Source organism: Diadema antillarum, unplaced genomic scaffold, assembly GCF_040938485.1.
Source record: "Diadema antillarum isolate AM-2024a unplaced genomic scaffold, OU_Dant_1.0 seq00001540_RagTag, whole genome shotgun sequence".
Lineage (NCBI taxonomy): Eukaryota > Metazoa > Echinodermata > Echinoidea > Diadematoida > Diadematidae > Diadema > Diadema antillarum.
This window is the reverse complement of record NW_027272271.1, coordinates 262,846-278,559: the sequence shown is the minus strand read 5'-3', so window position 1 is coordinate 278,559 and position 15,714 is coordinate 262,846.

Below are 15,714 nucleotides of genomic sequence, written 5' to 3'. Positions count from 1 at the left end.
TAACGACACTTTTGGTCTGGATTTGCCCTTTAGCAAAAAATAAGCATGTAGACTGACATTCTGATGCAGTTTAGAAATTGTTAATAAGATTTGCTGGGATGCAGGAGGAAGAAATCCTCACTGCATGGGATGGTGAGTTGACGGTGCGGGTGGCGGTGTATTCGGTGCCCGAATACCGAATACGAATAGCGAATACCGAATACCGAATACTTCTATGTGAACGCAGCCTTATGACGCCTAAGAACATTGTTACACGAACGCAACAAGCCCAGCAGCGCGATCGCGAGCGTAGCTAGCTAGCTACTGTAGCTACAGCCAGAGGATCTCAAAACAACCACAGGCGGGATCAATGGATGATTTCGAGAGGGGGGAGGGGGAATGGGGTAGGGGAGTATAAAGTGGGAGAATTGACGGGGTAGTTTCGTAGTCCTGGTGGTCTAGCTGGGTGTTTGCTTGTTTGTTTTTGTTTTGTTTTGTTTTTTTCTATAGGAATTGCCAAACTTCAATCAATAGATCAATTGATATTTAAAGGTGGTTAAAGTAAAATGTTGAGAAGAAACGTTTTTGTGTTTTTGATTTAGATAATATAATTCGTAATGCAATGAATGAATATAATCAAAAAGAGAATATATGTTTATTTGTAGTGAAAACAAGTTAGAAAAAAAAGAGATATGGCTGTATATGAATTGTGTTTTATGTTTGGTAGAAAAGATTACGAAATTGATGTTGAGACTTTGTAAAAATTGGTTTGTATAATTTTGTTTCCATTGATGAAAGCGCGAAATTGATGTAAAGATTTTGTATAAATTTACGTGTATATTTTGTTTTATATTGAAGAATATTTTTTTTTAAAACAAAAAAAAAAGAAGATTTTTTGGCCGGTAAGAGGAGAATTATAGTTTAGTAGCAGATGCTTTAAATGAAGCGTATATCAATATGAGGAATAAGTTCAGCACCCTAGAGCTATAGCAAAAGAAGTCATGACCTGCAACACATCATAGATTTTCAAAATCTGGATACAAAAAGGCAATCACGTGCATCAAATACATAGATAAGGCCAACATAAGTTTACCATCTGGTTACTATTTTATAATAAGGGCATAGATAAGGGACGAGTGGCACTTATAGCGTGCAAAAGCCCCTCTACATTATATAATCATTATTAAACATTCGTCACATTATCCATGATACTGACTATACAATAATTTGATTTTCTTTACACGAAGGGTATAGCATATTCAGTGTTAGCCCTGGTCTACCTGAGGGCCCTGTAAATATATCGTCGCCCTATTTAGCGTTGCCTGACACCTATTTCGACCTACTAGTATACGCCTGGGTACACCTGGGTGGAGACGGGACATGGTAGGCAAAAAAGTCTTTTTCAAGGACCTATAGTACTGGATTGGTTTAAAGAGTCATATTCACCTTTGTGCCACATCAGTGCCCCCTCAAGTGGTGCATTGATGCATGGTGTGCAGAATTACGACTGGGACACCATTATTATAGTCATCATTAAAGGCCGAGAAAAGGGAAACAAAATCTCTCTATCCCACTACCCATATAATGTGATGGTTGGATAGCACCTGCCTCCTATTCATTTTCACATTGCAATTCTACACAGTGTTAAAATTAACTTCAACTTAAAAAAAAAATGAATGAATCAGAAATGCTGAAAAGTAGAAGATCCAACCATACCGGACGTAAAAAAAAATTTAAAAAAAAACCACGAATTTACTTGATTGCATGGAACAGCGAATAGCCAGAAATGTCAATTACAAATCGAAATGATATGGTCATGTGAAAACGTTCCCGTTTGCTTTGAATACTAAAACACATTCGGCGGCAATTTAGCATGATGTCTCAAGTTTAGTTGTTTTATTTCATCTCCAATAGATTGAGTATACAATGAAACGCTTGTGTACATAGATAATGTCACGAAATCAGTACAACAAATAAACACAATATCATTTAATAAAGACAGATGCATTTGTTAAACAGATATACAAATAAGTGCTATATCTTTTTGGTAAATTCCGAAACAAAATTGTTCGCAAATGGAAGGGATTGCTAGAAGGCAGAGCTTGTAGCATGCAGTCCCCTCATAAAAAAAAGAAAAAAAATCTAATTGCAATACTGAAAAGAGAGCGGGCAATTTGCAAAACTAAAAAGAGACTGGGTGATGATACAACCCCTTGCTCCTGGAAGCATTTTCACTGTATATTATTCAAGAATAAATGATTTAGCGCAAAGGATACGCCGACTTATTAATTTTCATTTAGATTTTGAAAGAAAACTTTGCAAAAATTTATCCAGTATGGGGCCCAATGTATTCAGGTTGATATCAGGAGACGCACGAGGTAAGTTATGTAAACACTTCCTTTTATTTGTATTCGACAACAACTTGTGATTCCTATATAGCAAGGGTTCGAGACCCCCCCCCCAAAAAAAAAAAACAAAACAAAACAAAACAAAACAAAACAAAACAAAAAAACAACAAAACAAAACAAACAAACAAACAAACAAAAACATGTCATCTTTTAGTGGCTTGATCAGGTACCTGTTGGATTCGACATGGATCAATATGGTTCCTTCTATTTCGGGCCACCAAAATTTGACATTTAGAGATATTAGTGGCTCGAACGGGCCACCAGGGGAAAAAAAATGGACTTGAGCCCTGATCGCGATTTAGGACAATTCTTGTTTCGCGGATATGTGGAATGACTCCCCCCCCCCCCCTCTCTATGTTTCAAGTCCGATTTTGAAAAAAAAAACCCACCTCTCTGTTGTTTTAATTGTTACTCTTTCTATGGCACTAAATGATTGCACAACTTGGGGTCTATACGTTTTCAGAGATCCATACCGAAGTATATCAGCACATTAAAACGTACATACATTAACATTTCAGTTCACATCGTTGTGGAGTTTCAGGGTTTTTTCATCTTAAGCTTCACTTTGTATTATTTCTCCACTTGTACAAATGAAATCATTGTGACAAAATCAAAATTGTTCACATCAGCGACAATTGAAGCGAGAGTGTGCTTTAAAGAAATTCATATGATTATGTATTGTAATGATATGCGTCAACAATTATCATTTTGTCGTAGGGTGTATAGTCGTACAGGTGGAGCAGACCGTTATCGACAAGCAGCTCGCTTGACTATAACGGCCTCCGGGAGACATGATATCCATGTACACACAGTCATCATACACACAATGATGTAAAGCAAGCAAGAAAAAGTTCAATAAGTTATCTAATTGCTTTGTGATCCTGTATTTTTTTATGATCAACTAATAGCACTTCATGCGGTGACGTCAAACTTTTTTTTTAAAACTCCTGTTTAGGTCATTATATCTTTGATTATCACAATGAGCACTCTCTATGAGCAAACCAAAGTTGTATATTCGATTATGATTCTTAAGTAGCCAGCATGCTTCAGGCTTAATGCAGTTCATTCTCTCGTCTCAAACTTGCACGAGATCTTTTCAACCTTGCAGTTCCGTGATTTTCCAGTATACCATTAAGCCTGAACACTTTAAGCTTCCATTTAAACAAAGTCAAGAAGATACAATTTCTCAATTGCAGTTGAAATATAAAGGTAAGTCACTTTCAGGAAAGGAATAGATTTGTGCGCAATATAAGATGCCACAAGATGTAGTGTCGACTTATACAGATTGAAGTTCATTAGGCCACTGCCGTCTCCAATTAGTGTTGATTATTCAAAACAAGAAGTACAAAAGAAACTTAGTTAATTAGATTCAGTTATGCCGCATTACATCAAAGTGTTAGGTTCAGGCAAGCTCATCGGGCTGTGAGGTTAGCTTTTGTGTTGCAGTCTTAATATATCAAGTAGGAATAATTTGTTTTTTTAAAGCAAATTTTTATTACAAATATTGTCTGGGTCTTAGGTTGACTGTAAGAATTGGCTGTATAGGGATCAGGAAATGGAGAATCATTTCAGTTACCACGTCGACCTCCGTCGAAGCTCGATACGGGTTCCAGTCATCCATAATCCACGAGACTTCCTTCGACGTCGGGACGACTGCGGTGGTACGGTGAACGTCTACCTGAAGGCCAAATCTCTTGACGATCTAGACCTACTAATTAAGGTCTCACAACACCAGCGTTGCATCAGCTGCAGTGAGAGGGGGGGGGGGGGGGGGCGAAACCGAAACTCGAAGATCCATTAAGCTAAACGTTGCGTGTTTGATTTTATATCTTTGTGAATCTCTTACTTGAATAATTGTTTACGTCAAATTTCAACGTTGTAAACACAATCAAAACTCCATTTTTTTATGTTGATTTAACTTTACTTGGTCTGTTTCGATCTGAATGATTCATATATGAATAAACACGACAGAATAAATGACAAAAACGGAAGGCCGCTCATGTGACAGTCATCCACTTTCCCTTGTTGGTACCTCGTTTAGCTGGGAGCACGCCTGGGAAAATTCTTATTGTTATCATTCATACAATCAATGAAAGCAAGGAAGAAGAAAACCTTCAGCGCGAGACTTCCAAAGGAATTCCTTACATTCAGAGTTAAAAAGGGGATTTTGCGAATAAAACCCATGGACTGGAACGGGGTAAAAGTCTGATACCAATTAACAAAAAGAGAGAAAAGACACCATTGAAAATTATCATCCCTTCAAAATCACATTCTTACCAGGGCTGACATAAACAACTCGCTTGCCCATCAACAGTACCCGTGCCCGTGTTGCAAGTTGCCGTTGTGCGTTGTGTCTGCACTTGTTGAAGACAACATTAAACAACACGGAAAATAGAACGTTGTTCATCCTCTCTTCTATTCTCGTTAAAGGTGGGTGATACCGTTGGTAGCAACAAAAACAACAGCAACAAAATCTTAAGTGTCACTTCTCGGTATCCCAGAAGTCACTTCTTTCTTAATCAGTAACAGTCTTGACGAGTTTATGTGTATTGTTATAGATACATCGTGCATTCTACTATCGTGCCAAGGTGAGAGTCCATTGTGTTGAAAACGTTAAATGCACTCTTTTAGGGGGGAAGTGTTATAGATACATGTGCATTGTATTTCTGGGCACTTTATTGTTGTAAATAAGGAGTTCGACGATATGACCGATATCGACCAAACACCTTAATTGTTTAAGAGTCTGGTTGGGTATTTTTGGTGGTTATGATGGTTCGTTAGGCCAAGTTAACCTCCGTAACAGCATATTATCAATATGTTGCAGAAATCTAAGGGAATGGCATATTTCTCATCTTTCATGCTCCTTATATAAAACGCCGAGTAACACAAAAGAATATCCAACAGCTGTGCTTGTATAGAAACTAACCTAAAGCAATTTATTTTACACATTGGTATGTTAGATAGTAATCACCTCATGCCTTCAGCCCTTATAACAGCGATGTCTCCAGTCAATATAATATATATAGGGTATATAGTTACATTTTCCCACGGTATAAACGAAGTGTACATGTACGCTAATAGCCGCATATTATCACTGATTATAGTAATATTCAATTCAGTCATTTCCGTAGTGGTGCTGTTAGCACTTAGTAATCACTTCGTATAACTGCAGTTTGTTTGCAAATACGTGTCATCAGTATTTAATGTATATATCTAAACATGCTCGTTGAGTTCACGCTTTCAGTTTATTCTGTCAACCACTAACTAAAAGACATTAGAATGCCCCTTCCCTTTAGATTGAGCATTACTTGCGTGTTTCCATGTTACTAACCAGAGTTTATTAGTACACTTTATAAGCTTTGTAGGGTGGGGTGGGGTCAAGGGTCAATGTAGCCCCTCATCCCCCCCCCCAACCCCACCCCCGTTCCGCGACCCATTACTAATAATAGTATATGATTAACAAAAGATATCGCAGGGAAATGTCTATGTAGGGGAGGGTACATTGCAATGTTTTTGTCAATCAAAATTGTGCTTTATAGTATGCAGTATTGACAGATGATGTCATTGGCAGATTCTTGGTTTAAAAGATTTTCTGTGGACGTATCCAAGTATAATCTGTGGAAAAGTGGTAGAAACACCATTATATAAAAATGGCACGTATTGAGTTATTCATTTTGGCCACATTTATACTTGTGATGTTGAGGATGCCATGAATCAACACAGGTCAACATAGTATCACATTTGCATGGCATAGCTTGTTTATGCAGTCTGTTGTGGGTTGAATGCGCCTATCGACTATATTAACTGTACACAGCCCAGTCGCTGTATAAATAGCGGAGCATGGCGTCTGGTCCGGCTACCTATTGATATGAGCACATCTTTATGAGCCTAAATCGAAATCTGGATATCAGCTAATAAATATATAATGACTGCGATGACCTCGATATGACGTGTGTTAAGAGTTGTGTTGTATTTGATGTCATGATGTGTGTGTGTGTGTCTGTTTGTCTCTCTGTTTGTATGTCTGTGCATCGTGAGTTGTTCCCGTCAAGATTCTATGCGTCGATGCATTCAGGCATTCCGCGTCCGTCTCCTCCAATGATTATTCGATTGTGGCCGCAGTTGCGCCAGCTCAAACAAATCTTTTCACTCTTTGAAATCTTGCCCTTTTTTCAACCCAGGGTACACCTCTCATGCATGTTATCTCAAGACTCTTATTTTCTTCACAAAGGACAATCCCTGACAACTCCTGAACACCATATATCCTATCGCTTTTCTTTTCTTTTCTTCTCTTCGCCTCTTCTCTTCTCCCTATACTTTTCCCAATCAGCTACCCCCTTACTTTTGTAACTTAAAGGGATGGTATAGTTTTGGTTGAAATGGGGTTTTAGGTTTCCAACCTTTTGGTGAGATAATGAGAAACCTCTAATGACATAATTATGGCAAGAGCATGCAATTCGAAGAGGAATTTATTTGATGAAATTTGGTTTTGAAACGGCTTAGATATCCCAGACAAAGAGGTAACAAATAAAAGGTGGGGCCCATCTTTTTTATTAGGACCACTTTGTTTTACTTTGTTCTTTGATATCTCAATAATTTCAAAACAAATTGTCATCAAATTAACTCTTAAATTCTTCTTCAAATTGTATGCTCTTAAATATTTTATTAGTGGTTTCTTATTATCTCGCAGAAATTTAAATTAAATGTGGCGTCCCACAGGGTAGTTTATTAGGACCTTTACTTTTTATCATTTATATCAATGACTTTTGCAGATCATCTGACATACTCTCATTTATACTTTTTGCCGACGATTCAAATATTTTCTTTTCTCACCAAAATCCAGATACTCTTGTACGCATAGTTAATTCCGAATTGAAAAAGTAACTCAGTGGATAAGAGCTAATAAATTATCTCTTAATCTTCAGAAAACTAAGTATATGCTTTTTAGTAATTCTTTAAAAGATTTAGACACAGGTATTGCTTTTGATGACACTTTGTTAGAACGAGTTTCTCATATAAAATTCCTTGGTATCACAGTGGATGATAAACTTTCGTGGAGGCCGCATAACTAACATTAGTACAATAATTTCACGCAATATTGGTATTATTAATAGACTCAAGTTTCATATTCCATTGTCCTCTTTGTTGACGTTGTGTTTTTCTCTAATTTTATCTTATCTTAATTACGGAATCCTAGCGTGGGGTAGTGCCCATCAAAACTTACTAGATAAATTACTTTTGTTATAAAAAAAAGGTTATTCGTATTATTTGTGGCGTCCCGCCACGTTCCCATACAGAGCCATTATTTACTAAACATGAGATTTTGAAAATTAAAGATTTGTATTTTTTTCAACTTGGTCAGTTTATGTTTAATTACAATGTAAATGCACTTCCCAGTATTTTTAATTCATTGTTCCCACGGAACCAGTCTTTTCATGATTATCCCACTAGACAATCTAATGAGTTTCATTTACCCCTCCGGAGAACTTTATTGGCTCAGAATACATTTATATACACCGGTCCTAGATTTTGGAACTCACTGAGCTGTGAAATAAAAATTCCCCATCTTTGTATTCTTTTAAGCGCAAGTTGAAACTTTTTTTATTAAATCCTCCCTGATATGTTTTTTTTCCCCCCATTAATAGCTATAGTTTTTGTTAACCTCAGGGTTCATCATCCACCCACCAATTATTCAATCACTGAATTCATTATTACGTAAAGAAGTAGCCATTACAATCCTTGCTCAGCTGCATGCAGCACCAACTCTATGAAGCACATTCTCTACCATCCTCTGTTCCATTTCCCTTGTTCAGCGTGTAGGTATTCTCTCATTCTCTCTTTTTTTCTTTCTTTCCTTCCATACTTTTCATCTATTCTGGCAAGTTGTGTCATGTTGTTGTGTTTCTTCTGTTTTGTCCCGTCCTGCCTGTCGTATATTATATTCGTCACAAGTGTTTGTAAATAAGTAATCCATAGGTTTTATGAGTGGTTCACAATCTACAAGCTTTGCTTTCTAGTGAACCTCTCTATTCTTTCTTCCTTTTTTTTTTCAACTGAAGCATGACTTTGTATTATTTTTTTTTGCCAGTATGCGCTCCTATGTTTATTGATACCATTTATTAATTAAGACAAATGTTCTTTGTTTATGATGTAAAACCTGATCTATCTTGTGTTATATTTTTGTTGAAAAAGAAAAAAGAAGAAGAATGAAAATAAATGAATTGAATTGAATTGAATTGAATTGAATTGAATTGAATAAATTCTTAATCCCCGGTCTCAATCAAAGCTGTAACATCCCTTTAATCATTTTTTTTTTCAATTCTTATTGTATTCCCTCGTGTTGTCCTCCTCGGTTAAATGGCATTGAAAATATTTCATTCATTCTGTGTAGTGTTCTGTTCCTTCAATCTAAAAACAAAAGGAAAAAAGAAGAGAGCCATGATGTCTTATGGCCGCCACTCATACAAGTCATGCGATTTGCCTATCGATAACAGCCTCTTCCGCCGTATATTTGAAGATATATACAATGAAATATATGTACGTATTAGTCCCGCTTTCATATATTTGTATATAGTGAGTATTGATGTACATATTTTCATGTGAGAAACTGCCGGGTCGAGTACTGCAACGTATACTGAGTAATAGGCGGGCATCGGGTCGGTCCGCCACTGTAATATGGGTCTTAAGCCTGCCACACATTACTAGTATATGACTGACAGACTTTGGATCTGAAATAAACACGCGTCTTTATTCTGAGGCCATTGTGATTGGTTTCGGATCCAAAGTCTGTCAGTTGTATAGCCGTGAGTCGGCGGGTTTTTAAGGGCAGACTCCAGGGGGGTGTTACATCAATTAGTCAGTGCTAACAAGTTGTCAGTCTCTGACAATAATTTCAGCAAAATCCTTGGTTTTGATTGGCTGAGATGCTCTGGTCACTGACTGTTACCATGGTGATTGTCAGAGACTGACAACTTGTCAGCGCTGACAACGTTCATGAAACGATACCCTGTACTCCGCTTGCACTGATTTCATTCAAAAATTAAGACTAAGAATTATTTTTTGTCCTTCAGACTTCTAGCTCAGTACGATGACTTCTCAAGGAGGGACAATAACGCCAGCAGGAGGCCACAGTCCCAGACCTGCCCGCATCGACTGTGCAACCGTCCTGGCCTCGGTCTGTCAGTTGCTCGATTCCGCTCAGGCCAACTTAGAGGAGTGCTACGAGGACCTGGAGGTGGTGCTGTCTTCCCAAGAATCGTCCTCAGCAGCTTTCTTAGCCAGGATGCACAGCGTCGAGCGGCTGGGGAATGGCACAAGAATTCTGAGGGAGGCGACACAGGGCTTCGCGGAGAGCATCTCACAACTCATGGGCAAGCCAGTGGTGCAGACTGACAGAAATCTCATCTTATGGCTGGTTGACAAATTGGCGAAGGTATTTATTCTTGCATCTTGAGCATAGTTTGATCAATATTTTTAAAGGGATGGTACAGTATTGGTGGAGATGAGAATAATTTGGACTTTTAACTTTTTGCGAGATACCAAGAAAACACTTAGTACAGAGCATACCATTTTAAGAGGAATTCAAAATTTATTTGATGAAAATCGGGTTTGGAATGACAGAAACATCCAAAAACAAAGTAAAACAAAGCAATCATAATAAAGTGTGGGTCCCACACTCTATTAGAATCGCTCTTTTTTTGGATATCTCAGCCATTTCAAAACCAATTTTCATCAAATAAACATTGAATTCCTCGTGGAATTACATGCTCTTTCATATTTCATAAGAGGTTTCTCATTATCTCACCAAAAAATGTTAGAAACCTGAAATTAGGTCTCAACCAAAACTGTGCGATTCCTTTAAATGCAAGGTTTGTCATTCGTTACGAAGCTCAGCAATTATTTTGCGCATGCGCACTGCTTTATATGCCTGTTGACGTTATATTTCAAGATTACTGAACTTTATACAACAAATTTGCTCCTAAAGGGGAGCGACATTTATCCTACACTCCATGAATTTTGAAATGAGATGAATGGGAATTAAGGGACAATTATCCTCAAATAGTTTTATGGGGCAAGAAGAGACGGACGCCGGACCGAGAATGATCGCAAAAGCTCACTTGAGCCTTTGGCTCAGGTAAGTTGAATACCCAAAAAGAAATGCATGTGGAAACACATTCTCATCATACATTTTACGACATACAGAGGACACATCTTGATTCTAAACGATTGAAACATTACACGTAAAAGTAATTTTGAGTAATTAGGTATGATTCTGTTGATTTTTATACATTATAATGTTTGTGTGAGAGAGATCGAAAGAGATCGTGTAAGAGTGTGTGTCTGTGTATGTGCGCGCGTGCATAAGGACTACGATGCGGTGAAGAAAAAATATTTCACCGCATGATGTTCATCCACAGAATTCGCTGGAGCTCGAGATCACCACGGACTACCTCCCGACCAGCGTAGACGAGATTCTGATCTTGGAGGGGCAGCTCGGCACGATCCATGAGTCGATGTCGAGCTGCCTGGCTGCCTTCGATGCCTTCCGCCAAGTGGTCCGCACTCCCGAGGAATCCCATCCGGTCATCACTCCCAGAGACGTCCATCCCAGCGAAACCCTGAAGTGCGTGGACTTCGACTGGGTCCAACTCGACGTAGTCAGGGACAGTCTCCCACCGCAGTACAGGTTACACTCGATGGTAGGAAGGGACAACGAAAGAGGCGTCTTGTACTACCTGAACAAAGCGCGCGCAGAGCGAGAGTAGTGAAAGCATTTGTATCATATATAGTTTATGTTGCGTTTACACCATGTTCCGGGCGGCCACGGCAGCCCCGTTTGCCCGAAACGTGATGCGTCGTGGGTAGATGAGACATTCTCTTGCTTCACCTCTTTCTAGTCTTGTTCGTTCCAGTCCTCGCCCCGATAACATAGAACTATCAGACGCTGTTCTCCCGGCGTCTGGTCAGACTAGATTATCAATATTTTCCCTCGGACAGCCACCGAGTTTTGTTACGGCCTATTACGTGCCGTTATGTTTTGTTGCGTCCTCCCCATGTTATTACGGCATTCATGGTTTCTCATTAGCACCGGGACTGCCGTGGTAGCTTTTCTTGACATTTTGAAAATCTGACATGGCATCCAAGGCAATCACGGCCTGTCACGTTTTCCTATCCCGTCTCACTGCGATGTCTCATGTCCACCCCATTTTGTTCACGGTGGCCTGAAAAGCAACTGCCGTGGCTGCCGGGAACAGGGTGTTAACGTAGCATTACTTTTTTCGCACAATGTACCTGATGGAACGTACAAATGCTCATCCAGATCGAGGCAGCTTAAGCCTGATGCAGGATACACATAGCGAAGTTTTCAAACGACTTTCTTGTATTCAATTATTGTGCATATTTGTTGATGTTATGAATGATGCAAAGATTGTCAGTTGTAAACGACAATTGGAAATTTCTTCTACTTTTGGCATTCACTTGCACTTATTCGTATTATTTGATGACTGTGCTCAACTTTATCAGAAGTGTGTATTACGTAATAGGAGACAGAGCACAAGGAATATTTTTGTTGTGATATATTTCAGTTATATCTCACAAGTACTGGTTTAATTTGCATCACGTGACATTGAGTCTTGTAGATTGGCGGTGCATGTTGTAGTGTATGTATAGATTGAACATACTAGGAACTCTGCGTAGAGCCCCAAAATTTCACATTTACGTGCACTTTATTTGCTACAGCATTATGGTGCATTTACTCGGTGATACAGTGAATAAATATCTGTTTTGTTTTGTTGTTTTATTTTGGCTGACATACTTTAAAAAATAAGCAGTCATGGTTTAATTATAATGATAAACTGATAATATCTAAGACGGCGATTGTGTGGATATGAAAAGAATGCATTACAGGGCACTCCGAACACAGTTATAACGAAAATTCCGGTTTACAACGAAGTAAAGATCCAGGCCCTATATCCGCTCTATGTTTTTTTATTGTTTATTTTTTCGGTTATAACGAAATTTCGATACATGTATAACGGAAGAAAACTGCCGGTCCCGAGGACTTCATTATAAGGGGAGTCCACTGTAATATCAAATGTAGGACACTGAATTATCAAAATAAGAGGTAATCAAGTACCTTATACGCCAGATGATGAGGCTATTCGGGGCTTCGTCATCTGAGAACTGAAAAGTTGTTCGCACAAGATGCATTTCTTCATTTTGCTCAATTTTAATCATTGTTTGAGGCCGAACGTTTCTTCACTTATGCAACGAATTAAAGTGATAGAACATGAAATGAAAGAACATAAAATGAAGAATCTCATGTAAATTCAAGTGGAATGCTCGACCAATAGTTATGGTAGATAAATTTTGCAACGTAGGAAATTATATTGGTATAGTATACTCATGAAGGAAATCATGTTCGCTGTAGTAATGTTCGTATTTTGAGATGCTTAAAATGGCTGATGGAAGTAAAGGGAAATATTATGTTTAATTTGAGGGTTCTTTTTTTTGTAACGATTATGTTCACACAGTGTTTGAAGAACTTTTTTTTTTGTATCTACAGCTGTAGAGGAAGTCGTTGTCGAATTGATTGTGGTCAAATATAGATTAGTAAGAAGGAATGAACTACAAATTATTATAATTGTTTGTGGTACATTGCATAACAGGAATAGAGCCAGTAGTAATTATTGGTTATAATCAGCCGATTTTGTTAGTGGCAGTACAAAGTATGTGTAATTCTCCCAAGCGTTCTTTGATATACAAATCCACTGTTTGCTTCTGATAAGCTGTTAAAAATCAAAGGTGTGTTTTTATTTAAGTTAGGAAAATTTTATATACAACAATGTATATGTATGCAGCAACGCACTTCCCGTCTATATCTTCGGTTCTATGTTCCTAAAAATCAATCATTCCATGAATATCCCCACTCTACCATTGTCTACATTCCAATGAATTTCATTTACCACTTTGACGAACGATTATCTGATTATAGGTAAGAACACACTTTATCTATACGGCCCGAAATAATTTGAATTATTTATACTGTTATGAAAAAATATCCCTTGTATAATATTCATTTTCGCTTTTTATCACAATGTATAATTAATATGGATTATCGATTTGAATGCTTACGTGTCAAAGTTGCAGAGTAAATAACAAAGAGAAAATGTTGCTCATTGTGACAGTGGTGCATAATGTATGGCGATGATATCGTTAACATCTTCACGTTGACTTTGACTTAAAAAAAAAGAAGTAAAATCAAGATAAGGCAGATCTTTATTCTTCCTCTCTCTCTCACTCTTTTTTACTTGAATTCAAGAAAAGAAAGATATTGTACATTTCATGAAAAATGATTAAGTTTTCACAAGTTTTCATTTTCTGTTTATACCTCACCTTCGTACTTGTCAAAACAAAAAATACATAGTGGTATCACACACACTGAAAAAGAAATGAAAAGAAAACTATTCTTTATACAATGAGATGACACACACGATACAACAATTTAACATACTGTATAAATGCAGTAAACGGCAAATGTAGTGGTTATAATGTTATGAAAAGAATTGTGAAATGTCTGGCATCTTAAGCTGGAAAAGACGACGGTAGGAGACTAAAAAAATTCTGACATTGTTTGGAAGAATACAAACAGGCAAAGTGCTCAACGTTTTTGGGGAAGAGGTTTGACTGTAACTCTGCTCACATAAATGTTAACCTGCACGAATGAAAAGCCAGGCTTTGACATTTTCCGAATCGAGCAGCCGGCGTTCTGCTTTGAGCATGCAGGCGATAAAAGTAGTGTATCTCCACTACTTAATGAGATATAGTTGCATAATACATTGGTTGCCTGTACACTAAAAAAAAAAACAAAACAAAAACACGTATCAAGATTATGTTTGTTGAGTTTTCACTGCCTACATAATTCTGCTCCTTAATATTCATGATAAAATAGAATTGTTCTCCCCACCACTTATGAAAATAAATTACGCTCTGCCACCGATACTACAGAGCTCCAAATACCATGTGTATAGACAAAGGCTGGTGGCGAATAATACTGTGGCGAGAACACCCTGAAATTCATTTTTTTTTGAACTTGTATGTGTACATGCCACTACAACGAGACATGGATAAAGACTATGTATGAGTTCATTTATACTGACCTATGCCTACTCGTTAGATTGTGTACGGTACATAGAACTTACGTGTGTACTGTGTATACGAACCCTTACACTGCGAGTCCACAGATACACTGTATACACTGCTGTCACTCGTACAGCACATGAATCTAGGTTGCCTTGTCTATTAACAAGTAGGGTGGTAATAACAGTTAATATACGGAGGGACGAATTAGAGATTTATATTTGTAGGTACTTACCTGCTTTTCTTGGCATCTTTTCTGGTGATAGTTGTCATAATTTGCAGTCCCTTTTTGTATTGTCAACGTAACTTACGATAATTTTTCTTCATAGTTGCAAGAACCCCTATGTGTGTAATGAATCAGTCTATATGCAGCTGTGAGAAGGAAGTTGCGCTGAAGTAGCGCTGTGGTAGCGCATTCGCGTTACACTACCAATGAAGAAGTAAACAATACGCGTAAATAGTGTAGAGTACGCGCTAGAGTAAAGGGGCCGACGGGTATAAAAACGCGCATATGCAGACGACTGTTTACTCGACACAGCTGATCTGTTATAATTCAGAAGTTACAGATTTGTTTTCCCTCTTGAATCCCAGCAACGTGAGTAAGAAGATGTTAGGATTTATAGTTGGTGCTGATAGCTAAGAGATAATTAAAGGCCCTTTAGGTGTTAAACAATATATTTGAATGGTAAGGGATTTTAGTTCACGCAGAACGGGAATATTTATTGGGGTGAACATCTTTTGGGTTTGCTGTTGTTGTATAATTGCTGTATGTTATAATGTGGGTTGCATAGGAAGAGTGAGGGAAGATTTGAAAAAGGGGGTTAGAGAACAAAAATAAATGGTAAAATATAGAATTGTTAGATAATTTGTGGTTATTATGATAGGAAATAATATTCCGGTTAAGATGATATGTTGTTTGGGGGAATTTTATATGAAATTGCAGAAATTATGATTTTTGGCTCTCTTTACCATGTTTTGGGAAATTGTAATACACAGTGGCATATGGAGTTGAAGAATAAAAATTTTAATTAGTACAAATTGGGGGTAGAACTGGAGCTTAGATTGTTCTACACAGTATGCTCATTGTAGTAGTACATTGTGTGTCTCATATCTCTGAGTAGAAGTGGATTTATTGATTTTTGAAGCTCTTTACCAGGTTTTGAGAATTAATTGGTGATTTGATGGGTGA